The sequence below is a fragment of the Acomys minous genome (assembly GCF_964271855.1).
Source record: "Acomys minous genome assembly, chromosome: 4".
Taxonomy (NCBI): Eukaryota; Metazoa; Chordata; class Mammalia; order Rodentia; family Muridae; genus Acomys; species Acomys minous.
Genome location: NC_140486.1, coordinates 114703326 through 114725867, shown reverse-complemented (window position 1 = coordinate 114725867; position 22542 = coordinate 114703326). Strand labels below are relative to the sequence as shown.

General features: G+C 49.6%; 1 long non-coding RNA gene across 2 annotated transcripts; it reads right to left on the bottom strand.

Annotated features, from left to right (window-relative positions):
- Window positions 1-8631: 8631 nt before the first annotated feature.
- On the bottom strand, window positions 8632-22330 carry LOC311596739. 2 transcript variants are annotated; one of them, XR_014778954.1, is made up of 4 exons: window positions 22258-22330; window positions 14148-15474; window positions 10531-10555; window positions 8632-9812 (listed from the first exon to the last, which is right to left on the bottom strand). It is a non-coding gene; the product is annotated as an uncharacterized lncRNA (long non-coding RNA). The 2 variants fall into 2 exon arrangements; XR_014778955.1 differs by lacking the exon at window positions 22258-22330 and adding an exon at window positions 19633-19951.
- Window positions 22331-22542: the final 212 nt, after the last annotated feature.

The following is a 22542-nucleotide window of genomic DNA, read 5'->3' as shown; positions in this document are numbered from 1 at the left end:
GTTCCAAGTTCTCTCGCTAAACTGTAGCAGAGTTCCTGATTTTAAAACCACATGTTACGTGGCATGCCTTTCTCCAGTTTCCACAGAACCCGGCCATGAGCCACCAGCAGTGTGGGAAGAAACAGTCAAGATGTCTCCTTCTAGCTTGTGTTCTTTCCTGGTCCTTGATTTGGAACCCGGGGCCTTGTGTGGACTATGCTGGCACTCTACCGCTGAGACACACCACAGCCCCTTAAGAGGAGGGGGCCTTTGAGGGGTGTTCTCTGTAAGACCCTCCCTGGGGAGCCCAGGTCCCTTTCTCCCCAACCTTCCCTTTTCATCCAAAGTCACTTGGCTTACTCCTTATTTTCATTGTTTACAACATAGTCTGATAGAAGGAAACTGTTTGGGATGGACCAGAGAGAACCATAGCTCAGAATCACCTGAAGATAGCATTTAAGGACTTTGGGACATTTATGTAGCTGTCACAAAATGGCCTCAGGTATCAATGTCTATGTCACTTTCCCTATAACTCTCTTAGCATTGTATTTCCTCCTTGCTCATTTTAGTACTTTGAGTCTCCACACTGGCTAATACACTAGTACCCTTACTACCCTTGGTTAGCACAGGCATAATTATCTCCTATTTTCCAGGATATCATCTCAAACATAGATTGCTCTTTTCCATCCAAACTCTAAGAGATGTACCTACTAAAGTCAATGCTTATACATGGGTCTGTATGTTTTGGCAAAAAAACTCCACCACAGAAGCTTGGACAACAGGTAGGCTAGCATCATCCTGGCAGGTGTGGAAAAGTACCCCCCAGGACCTCTTCATGCGCCCCGCTTGCTGCAGCTCACAGGCTCAGTTCCTGACAGCATTCCTGGTGTGATCCTCTAAGCCCTGCCTCTTTTTCTCTGGTCCACGCTGGAGATCAGCTCACTGTCTCCCAACCCTCTGGTCCAGCACACTGGCCTTGGACATGATTGGTATCACTGCTTCAGCCTCTCATCTGATGTGGGGCTTGGCTTCTTATCTCCTTCCAGCCACATTCTTAGGGATCTTTGAGCTGTACCCCCAAAGAAGTAGTTTGGGGAACTTGTGAGGGCTTGTCCATTGTCCGACTACCTCTGTTCACAGAGGTTCTCTGGCCATGTGAGTAAAAGCCAAGGTAAGAGACTTGCTAGAACATCTTCCAGTTACAGCCCCTGTCACCCTGCAGCGTGGTTCCTGGCCTCCGCCATGGGCATGCAATGCGCCCCCTCCTCCTTTCTCTCCTCCTGGGTCCTGAAGCTTTTCAAGCCTTCTGTTGCCCGCTGAAGCAGGCAGGCTACAGAATGCAACCTGGAAATACAGAGCATAGCATTGTGGGATATACAAGAAGGCCATCCCAAGAAAAGTCTAGTCCTATTACCTAACATTTCTCTAGGCCAGTTTTGGAAAGCAGCCCTCTTGTTCTGCGCTCAAGCAGCCCTTAGAGATTTGGCCCAGCTGTCTTCTTCCTACGGAGAAGCCTTGCTCCACCAGAGGAAATTAGTCCTGCCTGCCCCATGTGTGCCAAGTTTGCCACCAACTGTTGTGTTCCCAGCTTCCAATTGGGGCCTTTTCAGGTAGGCACACAGAAGTCATCTTTGGAGGAAGTCAAAAGGCAAGCTCTAGACTGGTCTGTTTTTCCTTATGAGCACCATGAAGGGCTGGGCATGGCAATGCCCCTGGTGAATGTGAGTCCCTGAGAGCAGGGACCCTTCAAGGTCTGTTTGAGAACATGGGGCTCTTCTCAAGGTTGTTAAGAGGGGTGTTCTGAGGATAATTGATTTTGAGAGTCTTCAGGCTTCCAAGAAGTATGGGTCACTACACTTAGGGGTGATTTTTTTTTTTTTTAACTCATGCTTGCTGACACGGACAGTGTTGGAAATGTTCTGAGACTGTGAAAGGCCCTGAGTGTGTGTTTAGCCCTGGAGCACTGATGACATCTAACCACAGCTGTGCTGGAAAACAAAAAGCGAGGCCAGGTGACACGTAGAACGCTTTCAATTTCCGTGGTGTGAAAACCTCCACCAGGGCTGGGCGTAGTCTTCTGGCACAGCGTTCTGGAGAGCCACCATTATGTGGACAGTCACGATTGGGGTCTGCCGTGTGGACTTATGAAGAGACGTGGCTGCACATCCACTCACCTCAGATACCACCCCAGTGGAATGACTCCATCCAAGTCTCCCTTGGTGAGCTAACCAGTTTATTGGGCTTACAAGCCAGAGGATAGGAGAGGGGTTATTTACAGCATAGGCGACTCTCAAATAACTACACCAGGGACAAGAGCTACCCCAGCAGGGATGGTGCCTTCCCACAGCTACTTAGTTGGAGTCTCCTCGCCACACACACCCTGTGCTTCAGTGAGATTTCTCTCCCATTTTTATCCCAGCATCTCCCAAGACCATGTTCTGCAGAGGCACAATTACATATAACTGAGAGGCAGATGCAGTGGGGAGGGAGCGGCTAGAATCTCAGGTGAGGATTTAATGACCTCCCAGCCTTCCTACTATGAGGTCAGCAAGCCTGACCTTAGGAAGGGTTTAATGATCACCACCACCACCACCACCACCACCACCCCCAACCCTCCTTCTATGACAAAGTGTCAATAGGCTGGTCTTATTGATGGCTTCTTGCCAATATTCACAAGCATTTTGGTTGAGCCTATGCTTTCTGTCTTGCTCAAAGGACAACTCTCTACACCCGAATAACTGACAATGAAAGAATTAAAAAGTGCTGAGCTTGGGGAGGCGGGGGTGGGGGGTGGGGGGTGGGGGGAGGGAATATTGTGGTCTTTATTGATCATTTGTTTAATTATAAATGCACCTGGCTTCATTTTAACAGCGCTCACATTTGGCAGCTGTCTCTCTAAATGATGGACGGAGACTGTCTGGGCCAGCCTCAGTGCGAGCCATTTCTCTCTGCAATCAGGACAGACCATCTGTCTTCCCTTGTGTTAGAAACTGGTCAGAACCCTGAGGTGCCAAGGCGACATCGTCCTAGGAAGACGTTTCCAGAAAGTGACAACCAGGAATGAGGGCAGAGCACTAGAGATGGTGGCACGTAAGGAATCAGTTCTGCCACGGGAAGAAGTCAGCCAAAAAGGGCTGCAGGAGGGAGAGAGTGGCGGGGCTTAGAGAGGGCTTGGGACTGTGAAGCCACTGGTCCTGACCCCCTGCTGACTAAGTAAGCCATCCAGACAGACACCTTCTCTATCCTGAGCCTGTTTCCTCACTTGCACGGTGGCCACAGAGTCTCCGCGCATCTCTGGGGGATTTGATAGGACCAGTGATGGCAGTGTGGGACCGTGCCATATGCAGGCATCACAGCATCCCAGGAGGCGGTGACAATGTCTCCTCTCTCTGCAGAGCATGGAGTCCCAGCAGTTCTAAGAAACCTATTTCAGGCTGAGGGACCTTGGGCTATGCTGCCCCAGGCTGATGGATACTCAGGCCCTCCCCTGCATTCTGGGGTGCTGTACCCACCTCTTGGTGGCCATCACTCTAGGAAAATGCAGGCTGTATGAAAGGCAGGGTCCCTTTAAGTCTGGGTTCAGTGAGCTTAGGATATGGTGTGCAATAGGAAGGGCTTAAGGACAAAGAGTCTTGTTAGAGAATTTGAAAATGGACTTCAACACTGAAGCACCTCAACTTTGCTCCCTCACTCCGAGAAATGGGTCAAAAGGTACCTTCCTCCGGGGCTGCACAGTGGCCTGAAAGCATCAGTCTGTTCTCCTGTTTGCTCAGGCCATCAGGGCTGGGCTCATCAGTACCAAGAAGGGTCAGGGTAGAACAGCAAAGCTGTCATTTCACTGACAGCGAACACTCACCCCTGGTCACAAGAGAAGAGGGCACTGAGGAAATTGAACTGCTAGGAAAGAAGAATTGTCCCCCAGACACACATGTGCAAAACAGCTCTGGGGAGCCTAGCTTGTGACTCATAGGCAGTGTGCCCCACACTGAAGCTGTGGGCAGCGTGGCCACCTTCTGATTCACGTTTTCCACCGTTACCCAGAAAAAATGAAAACCATCTGGACACACCAGTACCCACACTGTACTGAGACTGGCATCGGCGCTCCCATCGTCCCTGCTTGCCCAGAGCTGCGTCCCCAGCTTCCATCATCATCAGTTTCAGGAACACTGACCCAGAAGGCATTTGAGGAGGGCACCAAATGGACATTAGACGTGCGCCTGCCTATAGTGAGGCAGGGTGTAACTTTGGGGTCTAGTAAAGTGCCCTGACTTGGCTGTTCTGAGCAGCTCTCCTCACACTAACCGCAGGACACCCTGTGGTGCTTCTTCAACGAGCCATATCATTTGTGACTTGGGCAGTGACATTAAGAGTCCTGTCTAATTTGGGGTTTTGAATGTTGTGCCAAAGAGAGATGGGGGTCCAGAAAGAAAGGGTACCCTGGGAGAGTCCCCGCATTTGCTGTCTTGGGAGGCTGGTGACAATCCACTTCTCTCTCTCTCTCTCTCTCTCTCTCTCTCTCTCTCTCTCTCTCTCTCTCTCTCTCTCTCTCTCTCTCCCTCTCTCCCTCTCTCTCTGTCTCTCTCTGTCTGTCTGTCTCTGTCTGTCTGTCTGTCTGTCTGTCTGTCTGTCTGTCTGTCTCTCTCTCTCTCTCTCTCTCTCTCTGTGTGTGTGTGTGTGTGTGTGTGTGTGTGCAGACTTAGGAAGAATTTTCTCATACAATAAGCCTCACCTGTGTTTTAGATAAAAGGGTACCTGTTTCCATTCTGAAGCCTGGTGAAAGACGCTAACCTTGGCCAGCCGTAGGCCCAGACTCCCTGGCTCTACTCCTACTACCAAATTGGCTGCCAGGCTGTTTCCTGGAGACAATAATGGTTCATCTAGAGAATTCTGGAAGCCTGAAGGAGACAGGCCCTTGGGGAGCACTCAGGCAGACTTAAGGGTAGGAGAGCTGCAGAGAACGTACCAGTTATAAAGTCACTACTGTGGGGACCTGAGGATGTTTCTTACCCTTTTTGCCTATGAGTAGCTTAAGCGTTCCCTTTCAACAGCCAGATCCATTTGCCCAGCCCAGCTTGCATGGCTATAAGCATCCTCCTGTTCTCCTGTTATTTCCAGCAGGCTAAACTCCCATCAGCTACCCACCCCCTCTGTGGACTGCACCCCATCCTCCTCCTCCACCCACTCCACTGCTCCACAAGTCCAAGGAAGGCTAGGAGCCTGCTCTTGGGCACATGGAGATGCTGGTCTGGGTGTGTGTGGGGGGAGGGGTCCTGTCTCTCTAGAGCACAGCAGAGGCCTGTGTGATGGACAGGGGGACGGGCTAGTGCAGAGGATAGGTAGCCAGTGCAGGGAGAGGCCAGCCCAGCTGCAGTTGGATGGGCTGGACCTGGGGCATGAGGGGAGGTTGGGGGCAGTAGACAAGAGATGACAGTCAAGGCTCTGTGAAGCCCATAAAGGCCCTGCCCTTCCCAGGAGGGTGATCTGTGCCCCGCGCTGCTGCAGAGAACGCCAGTTAGGAAACAGAACACCTTATGGAATGTGCGTGCAAGAGGGTTGGAGGCAGGGGAGGGGGAGGGGCTGGACGTCAGAGGCCAGCACTCACTTCCTTTCTGGAAGCGTGACTGGAGGAAAGGAAGGATGATAGCGTGCTGGATGTGCAAGGGCTGGAGTTTGTCTGGCTTTGGTGTGAGCCTGGGGCCTGTCAGGAGTGTGGTGGGAATCCACTGCAGAGCCTACAGAACACCCGCTGGCAAAGCGCCCCGTGCTGCCTCCTGGCCAGACACGGAACCAGAACCAGACAGTCTTTTCAGGAGGTGACCCTTCTCAAGAAAGGACTCACAGGCCTCTGAGATTCAAAGTAGCCTCCCCCACTTAAGATACTTAAAGCCTGTGACAGATCACCTCCGCATGTTTCAAGGCTGCCATCTGGTGGAAGGCTGGAGAATAGCAAACACCTTAAACAAGGCCCCTTTCACTCCAGGGCCTCCAGCATTATGGACTGATAGCTTGGGAGATATGTTGGCACGGCCTCAGACAGGGGCTCTTAAGTAGATTGGGTGGTGAGGTGACCCTAAAGCATTAAATGGGGACAGAAGGTTTCTTTCCTTTTTTGCCCAGCCAGTCACAGGGCTCTTGAGCTGGGACAAAGGTCCCTGTCCTATGCTTTGCTTTCTATTGCCGTAAGCACAATTGGATAAGCTACTTGTGGAGAAAAAGGCTTGTTTCGCCTTACAGCTCACAGCTCATCATGAAGGGAAGCCAAGGCAGAAGCCGAAGCAGGGGGCCAAGAGGGAACACTCCTCACTGGCGTGGTCTCCAAGGTTTGCTCAACTTGTTTGTTCTGTTTTATGTCACCTAGGACCACCTGCTCAGGTGTGCCACCACCCAGAGTAGCCTGGGTCCTCCCACATCAGTCATTAAGCAAGAAAGGACCCCACGGATATTTCCACAGGTCAATCTGATTTACGTGTTTTCTCAGATGTGGTTTCCTCCTCCCAGGTGAGACTCCAGCTTGTGTCAAACTGACAAAAAACTAACCAGTATAGCCTTCTTTCTAATTAGCCCAACGCTGCCCACCAAGGAAAGCCTGCAGACATCTGAAGGCCTACATTCCTCTGTTTCCCAATTCTGCCTAATAAAGCTCTTGTTCCACCCAGTAGAAGAGCCACTGTGGAGGGCCCAGTTCCCTGGTACTTTGGAGTTAAGCCTGAGGGTGGGCCCTGTACGCTGCCCTGGTGTGACTCAGATCTAGCCCACTGTCCCCAGACACCCTTAAGTCTTACCCAGCCAACCACACACTCTCCTCTCAGGAATTCCCACACTCCAGCAAATCTCACAGCAAGTTTGTTTACTCTCCCCCCCCCCCCCAAAAAAAACCCTTTCATACTACATTCGGTGTTCTCAGCAGCGAGAAGGAGCCTGAGGCGCTGAACGCTTTTATGCATAATTAGCCGAGGGCTCTCGAGAGGCTGCCTCGTCCTGTTCCTAGGCCATTTGTTGGTTTGTGTGGTTGTTCTTTACTTTTGACTCCTCCAGAAGTCAGTGCTGGCTGCTCTCTCCCACTGCCCTGCTCAGCCAAGAGCTGGCAGCAGCAGTCAGTCATACGGCATAAGCAAGAACGTGGTCGGCTGTTCTCTTGAGCCTGCTGGCCCATCCAACAAGGCGCTCCTGCCCGCCGGGGTTAGGTGGATGGGAGCCCAGCCCTTGGAAGGTGAACGCGGAGGACTGGACTGAGGGTGATGGTGGCGACAGAGCCCAACTGCTTATTTCATATTTATTTATTTATTCTGAATTTTCCCCGTCATGCCAGTCAGCGTTAAAGAGCCATTCAGCCTAGCAGAGTACCAAATAATAACAGAAATGTGAAAAGCTGCCTCCCAAGGAGCGGTGGCCAGGTTTCTCAGGGACTGCTGCCCCACTGAGAATGGTACCCCGGGTTCTCAGACCCCTTGGGCAGGGGGATCTGACCAGACCTTAGAAGTGCAGTGACCTAGTAAGAAGTATGAGGACACAAAGTGACTCTCCTTCAAGATTTCCCTGGAGAAGGGGGCTCCCTCGGGGGAGAAGAGTGGCTGTTACCAAGGTAAAGGGGAGGGGATGCTGGGAGAGCAGGCAACATTTTCCTGAGTCCCGGAGGCCATCGTGGAGTGCTATGGGCTGGCCTGGCTCTGAGTACTGTGCCTGTAGGGGCAGGGTAGTCTTGCACTTATTTTTTTATTTTATTTATTGTATTTATTTATTTATTTATTTTTTAGTTAAGGTATATAAAGAGTGGTGGTGGAAGTGGGTTTCTAAGGCAATGGTTCTCAACCTGCGGGTCACCATCCGCTGGTTGGGGGGTGTCGAAAAATCTTTTCACAGGAGTCATCTAAGACCATAGGAAAACAGGTTTTTTTTTCAGTACAATTAATAACAGCAGCACGATTACAATTATGAAGTAACAATGAAAAGAATTTTATGGTGAGGGGTTACTATAACCTGAAGGACAGAAGACTCATCCTGCCTCCTGGGCCTCCTGGAAAAGACAAGGAAAGCATCAAAGTCAGAACATTCAGGAGCCATCCCCACCCAAGGGACAGAGAGAAGACCCCCCTCAGAGATGTGAGGCAGAAAGAAAAACACACCTGTACCCAGCATACACAGAATTTTTTTTCTTTTTGTTATTTCCCAGCATGGCAACTACTTGCATGGCATCTGTGAGATATTCAGTATTAAAAGTAATCTAGAGAGGATTTAAAGTACATGAGGGGTTGGTGAGAGGGCTCGTGGGTAAAGGGACCTGCTGTCGAGTCTAACAACCTGAACTAATTCCCAGGACCCAATGGTGGAAGGAGAGAACAGACTCTCACATGTTGTCCTGTGACCTCCACGCCTGCACTATGGCACACACCACACACACACACACACACACACACACACACACACACACACACACATACACACACATATACACACATATACACACATATACACACACATACAAACACACACATGCCACAATAAATTAAAATTGCATCTTTTTTAAGCATATGGAGGAACATATGGAAGTTCTCAGCAAATGGCATAGCATTTTATTTTGTCTTGTTTTCTCCCCCACCCCTGCCCCCTTCCCCACCCCTCCCCCACCCCAGCCCCAAGACAGGGTTTCTCTGTGTAGCCTTGGCTGTCCTATACTCACTTTGTAGACCAGGCTAGCTTCAAACTCACAGAGATCCACCTGCCTCTGCCAACATGCCTTGCTGCCATAGCATTTTAAATCAGGGATCTGCCTGCAGTTGCTGAAACCACAGTGCAGGGTCCATGAATGTGAAGGCTGCCTATATTGTTAGCCTTTCTCTCTGCTCTGCTAGCATCTCCATGGTACATTTGCTGATATATTTGAGTGATGACTTTGTTCGGTCTCTGGGACTCGGTCTTCATTATTTGTTTTTATCATTTATTATTATCTTTATTCTTTTCCTTTTTCATCAGTTCATCGAGTTGGCCGATTCTCCTTTGCCTTCTCAAATGGGCTGACGTGTCTCCAATAGCTGACGTCTCTGCTGGACTTTCTAAACTTAACTGTTGTTTTAATCTTGTGGCCCAACCTCTCCAGAGTCGCCCTAGTTCATGGGGCTCAGGGATCGATCACATGGTGGTGCTGAAGTCTGAACTCAGACACCCAAGGCCCTAAGGTCTCCAACCACTAAGGATGAGTGTGTCCATGGGTTGAGGACACATTGAGAGGTCAGACAATTCACACATCTCCCTGGGCTTCCTGTATCTCCTTCTCTGGGATGTTTCTAAGGCTTCCTATCCAAGTAGGTGTGTACTAATAACAAGAAGACTTTCCATCCCCTCCTGAGCATGCTCACACCTTTGCACACATGCACTAGTAGTGTCTGGCACCCTAGCTCTCCCACCAACCTTCTTGCTTCTCCAGTCTTGCTTGCCATGAGCGGTGCCCAAGCTTCAACCTGACCAAGGCATCTCCTCTTCCTCGCCTGTTTATCTGCAGCTGAGACTTTCTTTTCAATGATGCATCTGAGCCTTGGACAGTTCCGTGCGGGCCTTGGGATTAACTTCCTGCTGGTGGCAGTGGCTGCTCCAGTGACTGACACATAGTTGTATTGACTGAGCTAGGGAGACCACAGCAGCTCCAGGTGAGACGCCTCAGACTCTGGGATTTTCCACTTCAGTTGTTTATCTTGAACAAATGCTCTCTGTTGGTTTGTTGTCGGGTAAATTTTCAGCCCTGAAATGGTTGCTTGCATAATTTTATCCAATTTTATCATCATGACTTTATGCCATTCAGAAGCCAAGGAGCTGACAAGGTCAGGAAATTACAGGCCATACTGGTGAGGGCACAAATGATGTTTTGTTTAAAAATCTCTGTATGGTTCAACTACACACACCCAGACTACATAATCCCACATCAGCACTGAGACTCCCTTGGAACTGCCAGGTTAATCTCAGGAAGATTTGGCTCTACACTACCGAAGCCATCAGCTCAGCGGCTCCGGATATCCATCGATTAATCTCTCTGGCTTTCAGGATGGGCATGGAAGTGGAGCACCCCAGAATCAGTAATGTAAAAGTTGGATGCAGTCATGATATAAATGTGTTCTGGAAACTAAAATAGACTGCTGGGCTTCACTGCCTGGCGCGTGTGCCTGCAGCTGTGCTGCATGCTGAGAGCCATAGAGGACGATGCTCAGGGCCTTGCCCTCATGAAGCATAGTCAGGCATCAACTATGCATGCTAGAGTTTGGCCACCACCACAAACAGTGCCACTCCCCCGCCCCCAAATCCTTTGCCAATGGAGAAATGAGGTGCTAGTATCCAAACAGATAGAAATGAGAAAACAAAAACAAAAATATCAATTTTGTTATTGATATGTCTAAGTAGAAAGTCAGATCCATTCTGTACCACCATGGAGATCCCTAACAGTATTCCTTATACCCCCAAGGCTCCTCTGTTCAGCCAGTTGATCAGGTGGATGAAGGAGGAGGTACCCGCCCCCCCCCCCAAGGAGGAATACAGATAAGAGTCTTGACTAGGAAGCTTGCTTACCTTTAACCTGTGTCTCCTCAGAAACCTGTGGAGTAAGAAGAGGAGATGCCGTTAGAAGGGTGTGGTCAGGTGGAGGAAGTAGGAGGTATTGGCTTTTCTGCCAGACTCCCTTTATTAACTTGGCCTACTTTGTACACTTGGCGGCAGGAAAGTGTCCCAATCCCTGCTGAGGAGCTTCAGCAGCCAGGCCGGGCTGCTCCAAGTTATGCCTCTGAGCTCCCCAGGAGATGCTGAGGAGGCCTCCTCTCAGAGCTGTGTGGTTCCTGGGCTCCCGTGTCTCAGGATACTCTTCCCTGGAGACACTGCCCCACCTCAGAGCTGAGACAGCTTCCCAGGCTTCAGAGTTGTGAGTTTCCTGGACTCCTTCCCATCCAGACAGGAAGACCAACAGGAGGCAAGGAAGCAAATTAAGGAGCCTCCTGGCTAAGAGACACACGAAGGAATATTCTATCTTTGCCTAGCAAAGAGCTACTTCCAATAGAAGGTAGCTCTCAGCACAGATGGCTCAGGCAAGCAGGTCTGGTGGGTAGGAGGCCAGAGTGCCCACTATGAAAGCCGTGGCAAGGGGGCATTGCAGGAGGAATCCAGAATGGAGGACTGAGTGAGCACATGTGGAGGCAGAGAGTAATCACAGTGGCCTGGCAGGAACAGGGGTGGGGTGGGGGCAGTACTGACCTATGAGGGGAGCAGGAAGACGGGGCACTATGTGCAGGGATGGAAGTTGATGGAGCAGGACGTGCGTGGGAAGCAATTGCCCTGGTAGCGGGAGTGATTTGGGGCTGCAGTGGTGATTATGATTTTGTACGTGTTTCTAACTGTGACCTGTTGAGGGAATGCGTTGAAAGAAGTGAGCAAAGGATGAAGAGCAGAAGATGCCTAGGTCTGCAGCCCGGGGAGGACTATTCCTCCTGGGATTGCACGAAGGAGGGAGATTCAGGAAGAGAGCAAACCCAGGAAGTGCAGAGAACTTAAAGGGTTTTGTCTGAGAGAGAAGAGAGATCTTAGGAGAGGAAGAAGTTAAACGGGGTGAGAAGACTGAACAGAGCACGGGATGGCAAGTCTTGTAGTTCAGTGTCCGCCTGGACCAGTGGTTCTCAGCCTGTGTGTGGCTCACAACGTCGGCAGGGGTCGCATAGCAGACACCCTGCAAATCAGATATTTCCGTTATGATTCATAGCAGTAGCAAAATTACAGTTATGAAGTAGCAGTGAAATAATTTCATAGTTGGGGGTCACCACAGCATGAAGAGGTGTATTAAAGTGTCACAGCATGAGGAAGTTTGAGAACCGCTGCCTTGGACTTTTGTAGCTACATGTTTCTGTTTTCGTAGGCAGGCGCGGTGACGCACACCTTTAATCCCAGCACTCTCAAGGCAGAGGCAGGCGGATCTCTGTGAGTTTGAGGCCAGTCTGGTCTACAAAGCACGTTCAGGACAGCCAAGGCTACACAGAGAGACCCTGTCTCGAAAAACCAAAAAAACAAAACAAAAACAAAAAACAAAACAAAACAAAACAAACATGTTTCTGTTTTCAAGTGTAAGACTTTTTCAATGTGCTGTGAATTTGGTGAATTCTTGATGTGCTCTTTATCCTCCTCTCTCACTGCTCCAGCCAAGGCTTTCATTAATTGTTTCCAGACTCTATAAAGTAGGAGCTTGGCATGGAAGACCCACACTGTTCACACTGGACTGGACAAGACACGATTCCAGCGATCAGTAACGTCTGGACTCTTTCTCCCAAATTTTAATGATCAGAATATGTCTGAGTTTGGGTTCCAGAAACGCATAGTGATAGAATTGACTTATCTTCACATAGTTTCCCTCTGGGATGACTGAGATGCTCTTCTGGGAGGCCTGGCTCCCTCCATGTAGACCTAGGCTGGGATTTCCTTCCCTCTCCCTCTCCAATCTTTCTCCTTCTTCCTCTTCCCCTCTCTCTTCTCCCACCTCTCTCTTTCTCCCTCTCCCTCTGTCTCTCCCCTTGTAAGGAGGCAGAGGCCAGAGCCCAGCATGCTCAAAGCAACTCTTACATTTTTCTAGCAAGGTCAAACTAGAGCCTCATTCCCAAACTGGCAGATCCATCTCCTACCCGGCCCCTTGAAACATTTTCCTAATAATCTGTTAACTGGTAAAAACACAAATTGCCTACAAAGCCCTCACTACAGAGGACACACTTCTTTGTTCTCTGATCACCTTGAGCTCTGGACCAAAAGTCTAGGAGGATAAATTAAGGACCTTGGATTCCAGACTGAATGTCTTGGAAAATAGTTACGGGGCCTAGAGGCCAGGTGTCCTGGATCAGGCCCAGCCTCCAACAGACACGCCCTTGATTAACCCATAATGTTAAAATTTGATTGGATGACCCTGAGACTCACCAATGCCCCCTCACCTTGTGGCTTTGACCCTTTAAATATGCAATACAGCTTCCCCTGAGGGATGCTGTTCAGATCCTGAACTGGCTGCCTTCCTGAGCTCAGAAAATAAAGCTTTCATTTGAAGCTTCTGTAACTGTAGTGAGTTTTCTGGGCTTCCACCCCGAACCCAACCCCCTCCCTCCTTCCATCCCCCCTCCCCCTCTCTAGGAACTAGTACTGGTTATGTTTCTCATCGATGCTATAGAATACCTGATAGAGACAACCCAAGAGAGGAAGCGCTTGTTTCAGTTCCTGGTTTGACAATCCCCCGAACCCAACCCCCTCCCTCCTTCCATCCCCCCTCCCCCTCTCTAGGAACTAGTACTGGTTATGTTTCTCATCGATGCTATAGAATACCTGATAGAGACAACCCAAGAGAGGAAGCGCTTGTTTCAGTTCCTGGTTTGACAATACAGCCCATCCCCATCGTGCTGGGGAAGGACCAGCGGAGGGAGGGAGTGCCTTGTGATTGTGGAAGGAAGAATGTGAGGCTGCTTGCCACATCCTGGTGGGCCAAGAAGAAAGGAAGAAGGGAGGGAGGGAGAGAGAGACAGAGACAGACAGACAGACAGACAGACAGACAGACAGACAGACCATGACCAAGAAGGAAATGGGGTTGGGCGGGCTATAACTAAAACCCGCCCCCAGCAAGCCATTTCATCCTGCTAGGTCCCAACCCCTCAATATTCCTCAATCTCCCCCAAACAGCCCCATCAGCTGGAGATCCAGTTGTCAGGCACAAGAGCCCAAGAGGGTATTTCGGCCTTGAACCGTGACAGGACCTGTCCATGTGAGGTCTTGTGTGGGAAAGCCCAAGCACCCCACGCCACTTGGAAAAGCTATGCGGGAAAGCCACAGCCTTCTGCAGCTTGGCAGTACTTGCTTGCTAACTGTGGGAATGAGCCACTCTGAAGGTAAGCCCACTAGCCCCAGTGTATGCTTAGGTGTCAGTGAGAGGAGGGCGCCCCAGTCTGCACCAGCCAGTCTGCACCAGCATCCCTGTCCCAAGAAATCATGGGAGTTACTTAGCTATTGCCATTTTAAGCTGCTAAGTTTTGGAATTTCTATTGTAGCTCAAAAAACTAAGGCAGCACCAGTAAACTTAACCAATAAGCACTTTCATGCCCACCTCTGTGTGAGTTGTGTTGAATCTGGGGATTGTTAGAGGCAGGCACCCTAGGGTCGTGACATTACCAAAGTCTGACCTCAAAGAAACCTGGGCGTCAGAGGATGAGAGGTGGGTCTCCGAGGCTGGTGACTGGCAGGCCCATGTCTCAGACCCATGCTGGATTCCGGTCATCAAGGCTTCCGTCTTCTCACCTGTAGTCCAGCCCACATCAGGACACTGGGGAAGGATGCCACATTGCCAAGGAGGGAAGCCATCTTAAAGGCGTCTGCACATCCCTGCTTCCCCAGCTGTTGCCTTGTTGCCCACTGTCATGCTAGAACCTCCTGGGGAGAGAATATCAATGAAGTCAGTGTGTCTCTAGGGCATAGTCTTGCTGGCCTTAGTTGATTGTTCATTAAGATCCAGCCAGGCAGATCAGTGTGAGTTCGAAGTCAGCCTGGTCTACAAAGCGAGTCTAGGATAGCCAAGGCTACACAGGGAAACCCTGTCTCAAAAAAACAAAAACAAAGACAAAACAAAACAATAAAGATCCAGCCTGAGTGTTAGGTAGTAGCATCATTTCCAGCTTCAGGTGAGAGTAGAGACAGCCAGCTGAGCGCTAAGCTAAGCACGGGTGCACTCATTTCTCTCTGTGGGCGTGACAACTTTGATTTTCCTGCCTTGATTTCCCTAGAGTGATGGGTGGACACCTAGAACTGTGAGCTAAAATAAACCCTTTCTACCTTGACTTCTTTTTTTTTTTATGGGAGAATTTTAATCACAGCCACAGAAATGGCATTAGTGTCCCTGTTGCTGACTTGTCTCCAGAGACTAATGTCCCTTTGAGTTTGCTGCTGTGTATGATGAAAGGCCCGTGGACTGTGAAAATCAGGGTGGCTTATGTGTAACAGAAATCTCCCACCACCCTGTGTCCCTACCAGGAATCATTGATTTAACTGATGTGGACAGGGCTGGCCAGAGCACCTCCCCAAGACTCTGTCTAACCACTGTTGGCCACTACGGAACTTACCATAACTGCTCCCCAGTCCCATGCCCTCTCAAACATGCTGCTCTGAGTGTGAGGACATTTGGAGAATTCCCCAGGACCTAGCCCCATTTTCTTCCTGAGAAACATACACAGTGCATTCCAGCTAGCCCTTCCCTTCAAGGTAAACTATTGATTCAAGTCATCGAAGATGCTCCTGGAGTTTTGGACTGTGAACTCAAGCGTCCTTGTCTCCACCATTAGTGCAGCCCTCGGAGCTGCTCTCCTAGCCATTCGTTTCCATGGGAACTTCAGAGAAAGCGAGTCTGGAGTATGAGCTTGCCACCTTGGAGCGGGGAGTTGATGATGTTCATGCTACAGGTTTCTCTTCTGCACGGTGCTTTGATCCAGGATGAGGAAGGGGGTGTTGCAGCCACACCTGAAGCACAAGAGAGACCAAGGCAGCTCCTGGCCTGACCCGTCTTACACTTGGTGACTAGTGAGGACTTCTCAGGGAACACCCGGGCCTTGCCACATGAGGCGTGGTTCATGTCCGTGGTTGGAAACCATAGGTCTGGAAATGACTTTGCCCTTTCCCTGTGGTTAGGAAGGCTCCATTGAAGAAGAACATGAGGTACACTATGGCTCAGAGTTGTAATTTTCCCACCCACAGCCAAGGGCTGATGACCAAAAAGCAGTTCCCTCAAGCCTAAGAAAAGATGGCCAGCCTGTGGGAATGGAGTCAGTGGCCTTGGCTTAGGGAAGATATTCGCTACCACAGTGCCAGTTGGGGTCACTCAGCCCACTCACTCCTTCACTTGAATCTAGTGAGACCTTTTTGTCAGAAACTTAACCACGATACAGCAATTATAGGCAAGAGGTCTCTAAAAAGGCAAGTACTGGTGTGGGTGCAGTCAGTGGTCTGCCTTGGTCAGAGCAGAAGGCAGACCCAGTCCCAGACTTACAGCAGCCCAACCCAGTCTTCCCGTTCTGGGACAGAGGCTGGGAACCAGACCTAATGCCCATGCCTTATTAGCCTAATCATATGTCATTTCCCTTCAGCCACCACTCTCATGGTCTCAACATCCTGAGAAGACCCTATGACCTTCTGGGCCAGCTCAGAGAGCCACAGCGGGGCTTGCTCTGATCATCTTGGATGAGTGGCTGGCTCATCACGCCTGGGGTGATCCCACACTCCCTCCATTTCAGCTCTCAGAACATGAAGTCCCAGAGATTGTGTGAGGGATCTTTGGGGCTAGGCCCCATTAGGCCTCAGCTGACACCTTCCCCAGCATTCCAGGCCTCCTGGGTGCTTACGTCATACATGACACCTGCTCTGACTTGGGGCTGTGCTTCTGTGCCAGCTCTGTTCCTGAAACAATCTCCTAGCCTGGGATCCACTTTCAAACAGTGTCTCCTTCCCCACATCCCTCAGCCCATGGCACTGCGCATGTGCCAAGCCCTCTACAACAGGCCTTCCCTGCTGTTTTATATGTTTTATAAGGCAACATCATTTGGTAAAGAGAAAACAATGAAGATTTGTATATAAGAGATCACAGGCCCAGTGCCTGCAGGGACATAGGCATGGTATCAGCAGGGGGCATCAATGACTGGCCTGTTGAGTTTCCATAGTGCAGGAGGATTTTCCAGGACCAGTGTGCCCACACTGTCCCAAGAGAAATGAGCAACTTGGAGCTGTCAGTGAAGTCTCCCCTTTCTAGCTGCCAAATCACTGGTGTTTCAAAGCAACACACACACACACACACATACACACACACACACACACACACACACACACACACATACCTGTAGACTGTGTCTGGCCCATGGGCCACCGTTTATGAGCTCTGCTCTGGACAGAGTTGTATAACAATACAAATAAAAACAATTGTGATAGTGCTGGCAGTGAAGGGCTCTGGGCTGTCCTCAGGGGTTGTCAGTCTCCTGGGTGTCGTCTGTGGGCCTCCTTTTCACTGTGGTGCTATCAAGCCTAGAGAAACAGTTACCATCCTCCTACTTTGTTCAGGGACCTGGGACAAAGCACTTTAAAAGAGGTTGAGGAATGTCCCCAGGTCACATACCCAGACGCTCTTCTGGATGGGCTCATCCTGGGCAAGCCTGGCTGACACACAGTATCTCCCTCACCATCTCCAGGAGGCTGGCCAGCGAGTTCATTCTTCTAAACCACTGGTTAGAAATACATAAAAATGCACACTGGCCCCACCAGAGAGAGATTCATATGTAACTCTTTCCTTTTGCTCTGGCTTTCAAATATTGCCTTAGATTTGTAAAGTAAAGATGGTAAGACTGCTTGTTAGTGAAGGCCCTAGCCTACTACGTTCCCACGTAGGATGAAGAACCAGCCCTTTGGAGCAGGTTTCAGTTTTCCCAACCTCATGGTGGTACAGCCCCACAATGGAGAATAAAGTGTGTGTGTGCGCGTGCGCGTGCGCGTGTGTGTGTGTGTGTGTGTGTGTGTGTGTGCGCGCGCGCGCGCGCGCGTGCATATGAGTGCACAAATGTGTGTTTATGTGTGCATGCTTGTGTGAGTGCATTGTGAGTGTGTGTGTGTGTGTGTGTGTGTGTGTGTACACATGCATGTGTGTGCATCCATGCATGTGTAGGCATGTACTCAAGCTCACCAAACATTCAACCAGCCTTGTACTGTAGCTCTGTGTCTCCGCTTCCTATCACATTACCACAGGCTCCACATCCCTGGTGGCGCTTCCTGTGGAGTCTGCCTGTGGCTCTGTCATGGTCTTCAGAGTGTTGGTAACTCTCCACCTTCCCTGCACTGACTGTCTCAGGAAGTGTCCTGCTCAAGGTTACTGTTACCAAATACACAACATGAACCTCTGTATTTATTTTTCTTTTCTCTGAGTTGATACTCAGATTGTCAGAGTGGAAACCCATGAGTAAAATATTATAGACATCTATTTAATGTCTTTAAATGTGTTGAAATATTTATTACATAAATTCTGAAATGACTTGTTTTCTACCCAAGAGTGAAAGGAAGGACCCATTGGTGTGTGTGTGTGTGTGTGTGTGTGTGTGTGTGTGTGTGTGTATGTACATATATAGACACATATACATATATGTGTGTATATGTATATACATGTACATATACATGTATATACATATATGTGTGTGTTTATATACATGTATATATATACACATGCGTATATACACACATATATATCCCTTCCAACTCTGGACAATGCCACTCAAGCCAAAAAGAGAAAGGAGGAGCAAATTTTTTAAATTTAAATTTTAACGATTTATTTTTACCTAGGTGTCTTCATATATGTGTGTCTTTGTGGGATATGCAAGCTTTTTAAATTTAAGTTTTAAAGATTTATTTTTACCTAGGTGTCTTCAGACATGGGTGCTGGGAACTGAACTCCGACCCTCAGCAAGAATGCTATGTCTGCAGTCTTAACCTCTGAGCCATCCCTCCAGATCTCAAATTCAGTTTTTGATTACATTTTTAGTTATTTATGGAGGGCGTTGGAGGACAGCCTGGGAGTCAGTTCTGTACTTCCACCGTGTGGATCCCAGGATTTGAACTCAGGTCATCAGGCTTGGCAGCAGGTACCTTCACTCACTGAGCCATCTTGTCAACCCAAAGTTTCTGCTTTCAAACAGCTCCACTGCACGGTGCACATTGTGAAGGAAGCAGCCACTGCACCTTCAGCTGGAAGTCTCTTGCCTGGCCAGCAGATGTGGCATGGGCTGACTGGCCTTACTGGAGAGGCTGGGTGCCAAGGGTGCTTCAGATTGTGAGTGTTACTCTGCTCTCATTTTCTCTTGACTTTTTGGTGGCGCCATTATCACAGTATCTTAACTATGATCTTGTTGACACAGGTCAGAGTGCTGATTGTGCTTTCCATAACACCACTGAACCCTTAGGTCACATGACTTTGTTTCTTCACCAAACACTAACACACCAGAGGCTGGCAAGATGGCTTAGTGGATAAAGGAGCATGCTGTACAAACCTGACGTCCAAGTTCAATCCTCAAACCCACCTGAAGGTGGAAGGAAAGAACTGATTCCACAGTGTTGTCCTCTGACCTCTCCATGTGTGCTGTGGCCCATGGGTGTACACACACACACACACACACACACACACACCATGCTTTGCATATATAAAAATAACAATTAATTTAGTAAGGAACAAACCAACCTACAATATAGGTTTATTTAAAGGCTTCAGAGTGAAATCAGCTAGGAAAGGTGGTGTGTTTCTGTGATGCGGGGCGAGGCCAGGTCACCCAAGCTCAATAGTGAAGAGCGGACAGAGGTCAAGTTCAACTGGCCAAAGCAGTGCGTGTTGTGCCGCTTTGACCTGAAAAGAACTCAAGCTAGCATTTACAGGGCTTCTCAGCGAACACTGATCTAGAGGCTCACACACACATGTGTGTGTGTGCCCCAGGCATTTTCAGAGAGCTTTTGCAGCTGGGTTATACAGTCAGGCGGTTAGGGTTTCCAGCTGAGGCCAGCTGCAGCTTTATAGATTGTTAAGCCAGGACCTCTTGGGTCATTTAAATAAAATGCACATTGCCAACAGCTCAGAGTGAGCTGGTGGGTCAAACTCACCAATTGGCAATGGCCTTCATCGTAAGTGAGACAAAGGTCAGATGTCTTTCACGATCTCATGATCTCAGACCCTTGTCTCTTGACAGTCATTGCCGATGCTCTCTGTCCCAGAGCGTCCATAAACGCTCCCTGTTCAAGATGTCATCGCAACCTTTCGTCGTTTTATATAGCCATCGCACCACCAAATTCCCTTTAAAGTGAGCCAACCAGAATTAAGGAAAGCAGTCCGTGACCACTGACTGTTGGAGAACAGAGCCAGCTGCTCTCTGTCCCTGGCAATTCACATCAGATGAATGATGCCAGAAAGCTAAGTGGCTCTTGAAAGACCCTTCTTCCCTCCCCCCCTCCACCATTCACGTGCTCCAGGGGTTACGGAATGAAGAGGGTCAGTTAGTGGGGGGGGGGCATTGCAACCCCACTGAAGCTCCTGCCTGCGAGTGCTGCCTGCAGATGGAGGTGCGGAGGAGGCGGTAGAGTGGCTGATGCAGGGGTGGAATGCTGAGTGTGCTGTGTGGCTCCTGCTGAAGTTCCCTTTCTGGAGTCAGTGGTCAGAAGGAGCTAGATGCTCAGTACTGGGCCTATGCTGGCTGTGCGTGGACACCCAGTAAACACAGAGAGGCTCTCTCCAGCACTGGCTTCCTGAGCTCGCGTGACCTTTACCTGCCTAGCATGGTAAATTACATTAAAGCCACAGAAGAAAAGTGAAGGGTCCTTTTATCTTGGTTGAGCTCCCTGTGCAAGAGAGGATTGAGGCCCCACAGGGAACTGAAGACACAAAGGAAGCCAACAGTGACCCCACTTAGGTAAAGGACACCTCTGTGAAGCAGATACTTCAAGAAACAGAATCAAACTTAAAAAAATAAAACTCAAGGTTAGGAAATGTGCAAGCACTTGAATACACAACATGACTCTTTCACAGATGTGGCAGTCAACAAAAAAAGAATTCCTAAGGTGGGCTGGAGAGATGGCTCAGAGGTTAAGAGCACTGGCTGCTCTTCCAAAGGTCCTGAGTTCAATTCCCAACAATCACATGATGGCTCACAATCATCTATAATGAGATCTGGTGCCCTCTTCTGGCATGCAGGTATTAAATAAATCTTTAAAACAAAAAGAAGAAAAAGAAAAGAATTCTTAAAGTATGATTATGAACACAGGACAATGTAAAATAAAGAGTTACGAGAATAAATGCCATGTTTACAAGATCACTCTGTTGTACTGAACTCACAGGTAAAAGCATCGCACAGCTGGATCCAGGCAGCTACTCAAACACTTACCCAACCCCAAATTCTATCTAGCTTAGTAAACTTCTCTACAGTTAGACCAGCCGTTCTGAAGCCTTGGAGCTTTGCTCAGCACCACACGGGCCACCCTAGGTGTCCCTCAGCAGGTGAGTGGATCATGAAAACATGCTGCCAAAAAATAAAATAAAATAAAATAAAATAAAATAAAATAAAAGGAATCATGACATCCATAGGAAAATGGGTAGAGTTAGAAAATACAGTATTAACCAAGGTCATCCAAACTGAAAAAAACAAAACAACAACAACAACATAAAACCAACCCCAAACTCCTCATGTTCTCCTCAGAGGTGGAAGGAGGGGGAGGAGATGGAGGAGGGAGAGGAGATGGAGGAGGGAGAGGAGGAGGAGGAAGGAGAGGAGGGGGAGGAGGGAGAGGAGGGGGAGGAGAGAGAGGAGGGGGAAGAGGGGGAAGAGAGGGAGGAGGGAGAGGAGGGGGAGGAAGGTGGGGTGCACTCCATAGCCCCAGCATGGATGCAGCTGTGTTTTCAGCTCACCTCATGTTCTGTCTTGGGCTGTCATGCTTTCTTCCCCTCCCTTAGCACATGCTGTGTCCCCACCTCACCACAGGCGGGTAAGAATGTCAACAAGGAGCGAGCAGTTCCCTCATTGCTGCCTCTGTCCGTTTGTGCTCATGAGCTGGGCAGTGCCCTGTGCCCAGCTGCAAGCAGAACTTGAGACTCTTGTAAACATCTCTTGAGGTTACAGGACAGGCCAAGTAAACAAGTAGGTGTGGCCCACAGAAGAAGACACTGTGGAACCTCAGGCCCAGGCCCGGGTGGGCCAGGTGGGTGGAGGAGGCACCCTGTGGTCTGTGGAAACAGCCCAGCGTATTAACCAGGCCTGCAGGAGTGACGTCATCAGATGTCCATGGAAGGAGCCTCTCCCAGAGGAAGCATTTGAGAGAGGGTAATACAAGAATGAGGAAGACGGGGATGTGTGAGTGTCTTCATATAAGCACACCAAACAGGATGCCTTACACATGCATTTGTACGCACAGTCTCATACACACGCACACCTATGCACATGTAAGCGCGGACTCCACCATTCAAGTGTATACACACGCACATTGGCTTACACAGACATACACACACATATACACACACGCGCGCGCACACACACACACACACGTGTGCATGCACACTCACACACACATGCACACACACGCATCTGCCTTGCCATTACAAAGACCACAGAGCACTCATGGTTCTCGCCAGTTTCCCATCTGAGAGAAGTGCCAGCCTCCGGCCACCTCCATGAGTCAGGTCTCCAGGAGGAGGCCCCATGTGGTTTGGCTCAGCTCTGCTCCATGTTGAGGCCACCTCACCCTGTCTTGAGTTACAGGCTCCTTGTTTGTTCAACCGGCAACAGGCTGGCCTTGTTTCAGGTGCTTTCTTGGGCAGCAGAAGACAGGAAGTGAGCAGGGAGCCGGAAGCCAAGGCAGAGGAATTCTTGACGAGCTGGGAAGAGGAAGGGTGGGGCCAGGGATGCCCTTTGGGCAGCTTGTGCCCTGACTATGGACCTCTGGTGCCCCCTGCAGATCAGGGAATCGCAGGCAACTTGGGTCTGTCTGCTCCTTCAGGTCCCCAGTGGAGGAGGCTGGGTCTCCAGC